Below are 9302 nucleotides of genomic sequence, written 5' to 3' on the forward strand. Positions count from 1 at the left end.
TTCACTTTGTTCCTTTCTTTTTTTTTTCTGCATTCTGCCTTCTGTTCTATGAAGTGTAGAGTGGTGCATTGACATTTACTGCAAAAATGTGAATGGTAAATGTAAGTAAAATTAGAGTAAGGCCTTGTGGTTTAGGAAGTGATGGCTTTGTTCAGATCCTGCAGGCATATGAATAACCAGAATTCTGTGGTTATATAAAATCTGTACTTAAGATTGTTCATGGTGAATTTGCTCTCTAATTCAGCAGTATATTGGAGATTGACCCAGTTTAACCCAGAAACCCAAGTTCTGCTTGCATCTAAGAACTTTTGAAATGGAAATTGCAGTTGCTTCCATAAGTCAAAGTCAGTTTTCTACAAGGGTACACTGGTTTTTTTTTTTTGGATGGTTTTGTATAAATGCGTTTGAAAGTAATGTTTGTTTTTAAACATTTCTGTTGAATGTGGATTATTATAAAAAAAATTATAATAAAAAGTATAAAAAAATTGTGATGTATTTTTTTTTCCTCAGTTTCAGAAAAGCCTATTTTAAGTAGGGATGTGATGGACCCTGAACTGGTTAAAAATTTATTAAATTATGTAACCATTTAAGTCAATTACAATTGGTCGAGGAGATTTATTTGAATATCTTCAGAAAAGTATAGATGGTATTTTCTTTTCGTGTTGCCTCTGTATAATGCAGTATTTATTAGAGCAGCGCTGCTTTGTTTACAGAAATAACTGGAAATGCTTTATATGCTATTCCATGATCACTCTCATGCAGCCTGTTAATTTCACAAAGCTCAATTTAGGCTATTGTGTTTTTGCATCAAATGTTAAAATTAAACTATTTAAATCAAAAACATGGATGCAAAAGCGAGGAGAAGACAAGAGATGAGCAAGGAAGATGCCTCCTACGCCCCCTTCACCTCCTTGGCAGACCTTTGCACAGGTTACATACAGTTGGCCCACCCCTCAGCTATCGCATTTCAAGGCAGAGACCGCGTGTGAATGGAGTATGTCAGAGAGGTCCACCAGAGCGGGAACCTGCCTTGACCAGGAAAATGATCCACCTGCTACAGCACCTGGATCAGCAAGCCCTTCATCCAACCAGGTGGTGAGAAAGTAAAAGGCACACCCACCCACTAGTCACAAGCACTTTACATGCTCACAGTTCCATAAAGTTTTTGCTGTTTCCTCAACAAATGTTGCAAAACACATAATCAGAACACAGCATAACACCACCTCAGGAAGTCATCGCTTCTGCATACATGATGAGCCACGTAAACTCTTGTCTTGGGTGCTAAGTGTTCGCACATCAACAATACAGGCCACAAACACATTTGACCCGAATGCACACAGTCCTGTTGGGTACTGACAGCAGTTCAGTGTGGTCACAGACTGCAGTTCAAAGGAATAATTTATTCTCGGGTGCGAGTATGATTAGTTAATTTTCTAATCATAGATTAGTCCCCTGTTGAACAAAAGGGAAGTAAGAGTGGTTCCACCCGAGGAAGATCACAATGGGTTTTTACTCGATATACCAAAAAAAAGGGATTTGAACTCTCCATCCCATATAAGATCTTCATGCACTGAACAAATACCTACGGCATTGGTTTTCAACCTGTGGTCCGTGGCCCCCTAGTGGGTTGTGGTGGTACAGGTGGGCCGCCAATTACTATTAAAATAAATAATATTGTTAATATATGTAAAATGTCTAAAGGCCAATTTATACTTCTGCGTCGAGTGTACGTCGTAGGCGATGCCGTCGTGAGCATTTATACTTCTGCGTATGTCTGTTTTGCTCTACAGTTACACCGCCGAAACGCTAGTTGAAGCGAGCGGGTTCCACTGTGTTTACATTCCTCGATCCTCACGGGCTTCTACGAACAATGGCGACTGAAAGAGAGCGGATCATGTTGGAGCTGGAGCTTATTGAGGTCCAAAAACTGTTAATTTTAGTTAAATTACTAATTTCGGAATTTAAAAATGGCGGCCGGTCCAGGGTGCAGAAGATCATTCCAGAAATCCGTAGGAGGAAACGTGATACTACCAAGCCGACCAATCACAGATCTTGCATTCCGCGTCGTCGCGACGCGTAGTTACATTTTTAAGGAGGTGCACTTCAGGGTACGGCGAAGGGTACAACGTATGGTACACGTCAATGCGTATGCTATAAATTGGCCTTAAGTCATAACATAACATCATTTCATATATATAATTAAATGACAAAAAATAAATACTATTTCCACTATTTGAGCTTGCTGATTGGTTTAAGAATAAACCACCAACTTATCCTAGATGTCTTTGCTGCATATGCTACGGCACAATAAATTCAAACATGTATAAATGACTAAACAGGGTGAACATAAATGGCTGTCAACATGTTCCCTCCTGACTGCTTGCTCTGCTGACTGTCTACCCACTGCTGAGCTCTAACTGGATCTGATTTTCCCGGTTTGCTGAGCGGTGCGAGCCCAAATTATTTTCTGTTCATTGCCAGTTCATTCTAGGGCTGTGCAATTAATAGAAATAGTCATAAAATCACGATTTGAGCGTGCACGAATTCTAAATCGCTTTATAGCATGATTTTCTGCGGCCTTAACCTCCCACAATATGCTATCCGATCCAATCAGAATGCAACGTGCCTAAAGTGAGAACAGAACAGACTGGGCATATGCCTACGTAACTCCAGGTTCACACACTGTCTGTGATGTGCCTTTTTTCCGAGCCCATGTTAACAGATCAGAGCGTTCACACTGCACACGGTAAAAGGTTAGAAAAAAAATGCAAAAATTAATGAAATCTAGGTGCGAACAGAGAGATTCGCACTCATGCATTATTTTAATGGTCATTCGTGTTACATTAATGCACTTTCGTTGCTGCTTCTGCACCGCATACACATACTGTAAACGCACTGCAGACAGAGTATGTGTGAACCTGTAAAATGTATAACAAAATCTATTTAAACACCTGAGGCACCGCTACAATTAATGAGCTCTATGAACAATGAATGGAAAAGAATAATAGTCCCTGGACACGGGATTTATTTATATTTTTTTGCCACAAGTCTATACATTTTGTTACCATGTTTCAAATTCATCCTGAAGAAAACTTAAGTTCAGAATGCTCATACAAACTACACTGTGCTCAGGCGATTGGTTTACCCCAATTGACTTGAAGGTTGCATATTTTAACATAAGAATATATCTACCCCACAGGAATTTTTTTATTCTTGCTAATTACATAGACGATTGGCTAGTGAATTGAAGCACAAAGCGAGAGATCACACAGCTATGGTCCTAGAACATATACAGAAGCTGGAATTAAAATTAAACACAGAAAATTCATGGGGGCAGGACAGGTCAGCTGTCATGTAAACTACCTGGAAATGCTGACCATATTTAAGTATTTTCTCCCTTTTCTGAAAGATCATCATGTTCTCGTGAGAATGGACAGCACTGTGGTTGTGGCTTACATAAACACAGGGAGGTTTAAGATCACTCCCATTACACATGTTGACAGAGGACAATGCTCAATGCCCTCTATTCTTTATTCTGAAAGAGTGCGCCTCTGGGAATAGATGCGCTGGTGCCTCTCACTCTCCTTTACGTGTTCCCATCAACTTCGTCGATATCCCCAGCCCTTTACAGAGTGAGGAAGGAGGGATTGAAAATTATACTGGTAGCTCCGTGATGGTTAAGGGAAATATTGGCTGATGGAAATCATACATATGCTGTACGCTGATCCATGGCCCCTCGCTCATGTTTCCCTACGAGAGATCAGCGTTGTACGCAGCAGTGCCTTTGTTTACTGCAGCACAGATTGTTCTGTCCACCCACGATTTCTGGTATGAGAAGATTCTTATAGTTACTGTTTCAGTTGCTTGCTTTGCTAGTGTGTTTACAAAGCTTAATGCTACATCCGTGAACTAGCTGATGTCAGAGGAAATCGCTCAGAACATGTCCCAGTCTACATCATCAAGAGCCACCTGTAGCATGCTTCAGAGTGGGCGGACCAGCGCGTCACCACCTCTGCACTGGGGGTTCTTGAATGAGCCTTTGTTTATTTTCCGGTGTGAGGAAAATGGGGGCATGGTCCGATTTGCCAAAAGCCTATAGTGAGTGAGCTTTGTAGGTGTGATGAGTGGGTGCGGGGCCGAGAGTCGTGGGAATGGGTCGAGGCCAGCCAGTGGAGTGATTGGAAATGAGGGACACCTGGGCCACTCACCGGTCTCGAGTCCCACGGAAGAGATCCAGAAGGATAAAAGAGGAGTTACGTGAAGGAAGAGAGAGGATCAGGACTGGGTTTTGTGTTTTGGTTTTACTTGTGCACAGCAGTCGTCAGCGATGGGCTGTTGTGTTTTGTGCTTGTTTCATTTAAATGTTTGCCAGTTCCCGTCTCCTCCTTCATGTGACAATGAAGGTTTTTACATTGATACAGTAGGTATTCTTAAACTGAGTGTAGCAATGATCCAGTGTATTCAGTCCTCTGGTTGGACAGTATACCACTACGGGTAAAACAGTGGTTGGTTCCTGGGGGCCTGGCAAGCACTCTCCAGACATCTTGCTGGCTCACGAGAACCATCAGACTCGGCTATGCGATTCAGTTCGCCTGGTATCCTCTTAAGTTCAGGGGCATCCAGTTCACTTCTGTGCTGGACAAAGATCGCACTGTATGGAACAGCAATGGCAGGTCCCTTTGCCTAGGCCCTGTCCTATCATCTGTCCTGACTGGTGTGGGGGGACTTGCCAGCTTTCGCAGGGCATTGGAGGGGATCAGCAATAGCGGTGTTTTTCTTACGGATCCCAATTTGTCGGTCACTGACGTAACGTTGAATGTGACTGACTGAAAGGGAAAGTCTTGGTTACGTATGGTAACCCTTGTTCCCTGAAGGTTAGAATTGATACGTTACGTTCCCTCGCAACAGTTGATGTACCACCGCTGTACGGCTGAGGCACACCATCACAGTTCATCAGCGAAAAACTGAATGTGTGACCATATGAGCTCTCCTTATATGCTGGCGCTGCGGGGCAGGATGCGTGATGGCAATCTTGCACGCCAACATTCATTGGCTTATTTTGTTAACATTTAAAGGTGAAGAGGAAACGTCAGCTAGCAGCTTGACATTGATGTGGAGGAAGAGCAAGGTGACACACGTGGAGATCCAGTGCAGCCCTTAACCCTTAACCCCACGGTTGATTCCACCCTTGCAGCCCTGGCAGGAATGTTTCAATCATTCCTACAATATCAGAAGGACAGGGATGAGAGGTAAGAGAAAGAGTCGGCTCAACAGGAACAGTAGTACAAGGTCCTCACTCATCAAGTCACTTAGATGCAGATGAATCTGGAGCTTGCCTGACAAGGAGCTCTCTCTTCTGGATGATCAGTGGCTCAGGTTTTTGATCACATACATCAGTTGCCTACGTTGCAAGACACTTATAATATTGAACATTTTCTTACTACTTTTGAGAGACTGGCAGAAGTATACAAGTGGCCGAAAGAAGAGTGGGCTATTCATCTTGTTCCCCTGCTCACTGGCAATGCAAGAAATGCATTTGTTGCCATGTCACCTGCCTATACCTCTGACTATGAGAGAGTCAAGAAGACATCCTCAAGAAATATGAAATCAAAGCAGAAACCTACAGACTGAGATTTTGAACACTGAACACACCTGCTAACGAGTCACTGATGGAGTTGTATGTCCGCCTAAAAGATTTGTTCTCTATGTGGGTGAAGTTTAATGAAAGCAGCAAGAGGGACCTGATGGACACCATGGTGTTGGAGCAGTATATGGGTGTGCTGTATCCAGAGGTGAAAACTTGGGTGAAAGGGAGAGATCCCGTTACAGCAGAAGAGGCAGCTAAACTGGTTGAAGCATGTGTTGCAGCTCGTAAGGGATTCTCTGAGAACTTCAGATATGCAGTCAGCCTTCAAGCAGCAAGAGGTAAGTCTGAGGGGTCAGGGGGAAGTTTGTACTCTCATAGCCAAGCCCAGATATTACATCCCACCCACCCTAAGCCCACACCACCTACAGCTACAGCACCCATAGACACACATTCGACCCAGCCCAACACTGATGTTATCTGTTATAACTGGGATAAACCAGGTCACACTAGCACACATTGCCCACTTAAAAAGCCTAAATCAGCAAGGTTGTGTTACGTACCCAGACCCACCCCTACAACTGACAATAGTTCCACCAAAGAGCCCACTATTACAGTTTTATTAAATGGAAAACCAATTACAGCCCTGGTAGACACAGGTTGTACAAGGACCTTAGTACAGGCTCAGTAAATAGCCAGAGATTTGTGCTCTGAGGACACAGTTTCGGTATGTTGTGTCCATGGGGACAAAGCAGATTTACCCACTGCTGACGTTTGTATAGAGGTGAACAAGCAACCATACTTGAACGTTGGTATTACAGCTAATTTGCCTAACCAGTTTTGCTAGGTACAGATATGCCAGTTCTAGCACATTTAGTGCAGAAGACAGCGTGTTGTGGAGTAGTCACTAGAGCTCAACCACAAAATGTAAACCAGTCATCCAAAGAGTCTGTACAGAGCACCCTTAGAGAAATGCCATTTTTCACTGAGGAAAGTGTAGGTGAGACAGGGGTCTCAAAAGAATACAGACTGCAGAAAAGAAGGAATTGGTTTGCAGATCTGATCCGAAAGATTTAACCAAACATTAAAATCCATGCTTAAAACGTTTGTGTCAGAGTCCGGCAAAAACTGGGACCAATGGTTACCTTATCTGCTGTTGTTTCCCCAGGCATCCACCAGGTTTTCGTCCTTCTAACTGCTTTTTGCCCAACAGGTCAGAGGTCCTCTGGATGTCTTGAAGGACAGCTGGGAAGCTAATGACAAGCCAGGCAAGCAAAACATATCCAGACAATCTAGATTAACATGTTGAAACAGTGGCATGAATGTTCCTCTCAGCCACATTCACCACAAGAGGCTGTGAAAGAGCTCTTTGTTCGAGTTGTATAGGAAGAGGATAAAATAGAGGAGCAATACTTACCTGTTCATCAAAGTGAGTGCCACCTAGACCTTCAACATTTGTCAACTGAACAACGCCAACGACTACTGGAATGCGTCTCGGACAAACTGTTCCTAGACAAACCTGGAAGAACAGACCTTGTCCAACACCACATTCATTTAAAAGACCCAAAAGCCATACGGCAACCAATGAAGCAAGAGTTGGCGTTAATGCAGAACCTGGAAGTCATAGTCATCATCTAGTGAGTGGAGCATCCCCATTGTGCTTGTACCAAAGAAGGTTGGGTCTCTCAGATTCTGCCTTGAGTTTAGAAAACTCAATTCAGAAAGCAAATCTGATCCTTACCCCATGCCAAGAGTTGATGAACTACTTGAGAAACTTGGTAATGCAAAGTTCCTCACAACACTGGACCTATGCAAAGGTTACTGGCAAGTCCCACTAAGTCCAGTCTGCAAAGAGCTGACAGCTTTTAAAACTCCATTTGGCCACTATTATTTCAGGGTTCTGCCTTTTAGATTTCATGGGGCACCTGCAACTTTCCAGAGGATGATTGATCAGCTCCTCTTGGCTTTCACTGCAGCATATCTTGATGTAATAATTTTCAGTACATCCTGGCAGGACCATTTGCAACATCTGTAGGAAACATTGTACAGCAAGACTCACCATTCGTCCGGACAAGTGTGCTATTGCCAAGCAGGAAGTGTGTTACCTTGGTCATGTGCAGGGACATGGAGTCATACCCCCACAGGTGGGGAAAGTCGAGGCCATCAAGCAAGCGGTACGTCCTACAACCAGGAAGCAGGTACAAACTTTTCTTGGCTTAGTAGGGTGGTACAGGAGATTTATCCCCAATTTTTTAAAAAGGGCTTTAGCACTTACTGAACTCACTTAAAAAATACAGCTTCAACCCATTGCTTCTTCCCCGTGAAACACCGTATTCAACCATGGAGAAGGAGTGCCTGGCAGTTAAATAGGCCTTGGACTCTTTTAGGTACTACCTCATTGGTAGAGAGTTCAGCTTGGAGACTGATCAAAGAGCCTTAACTTGGCTAAACCAAATGAAAAACACAAATGCCTGTATTACAGGAAATTGTGGTTTCTACCAATACAACCCTTTCAATTTAAAGTATCCTATAGATCTGGCCCTGATTCTTTTTTGTCTAGGACACCACAGGGAGTGTCACCAGAAGGGGTTAGGAAATGTCAAAGTTTAAGATTAGGTTAAGGCACTGTGACTAGCCTCATACACAGTTAATCATTAATACATGGCAAACATTTTAACATCAAGCATGATTCGAATGCCAGCATATAAATGGATACACGGATCTGTAATGGCGTAGTGTATTGTGCATCTGTGTTTAATGAGTATGTTTTATGTTGTTTAATCTATAGTGATCACTGTTGTTACTTTCCAACCAAACTGATCCAAGCACCATTTCATATCATCTGCCATAAAACATTGAAATAACCACAGACACAAGTTCTCTATCTACTATCATTTATTGGGCATTAAACACACAAAAAATTGCAAACACTCACCAGTTTCCATTTTCCAGAACCAAACCTGTGCAATATTCAACCTGGGACTTTTATACATTTACCATGCTGAGCAGCCATTTTGCTGTGACATCATATGGTGAACCTGTTATTACTTGCACTATTGTCTGTTCATCCAGAAACATGGAGTAATCCATTTGCACACTGAAATGTTTTCTATGCACTTTACTGTCCATTGCAATAGTGTAAATGATGTTCATATGTTAATAGTTCTGTCAATAGTGTACATACACTTTTATAAAATCCATCTGTATGGTATGTTCATAGTACACCTATCTGTATATCATGCTGATAGTATTTAAAATCTGTAAATTATGTCCATAATACTTATCTGTATAGTTATTGTACATATTGAAGACTTTGTATATCCTATACTTACTGCTTATTGCACTTCTGGTTAGATGCTAACTGCATTTCCTTGCCCCGTACCTTACATGTGCAGTGAAAATAAAGTTTAATCTAATCTAATATGGGTCACCAGCTCATGCCTGTACAAAAATTTATTGTTTCTGGTGTTTAAAGTCTTGATGGTTGTTTGATATGTGTGTTGAATTGTGAGTTTTTAATTATTTTCATTAATGTATATTTTGTTGCCAAGTGATTTGTATGTATGTATGTTTCTATACCCAGAGGAGAAAGCCCCCTACCAATTTCAGAATGGTTCCATCCTGGGGCAGAGCTAAGAGTATAACATGGCTCCCACACAGTTAGTCAGTGTGGGTTGTTGTAGGACTTTGTGTTTGTAGTCTGTATACGGAGTAAATA

Source organism: Carassius auratus, chromosome 2 (genome assembly GCF_003368295.1).
Source record: "Carassius auratus strain Wakin chromosome 2, ASM336829v1, whole genome shotgun sequence".
Lineage (NCBI taxonomy): Eukaryota > Metazoa > Chordata > Actinopteri > Cypriniformes > Cyprinidae > Carassius > Carassius auratus.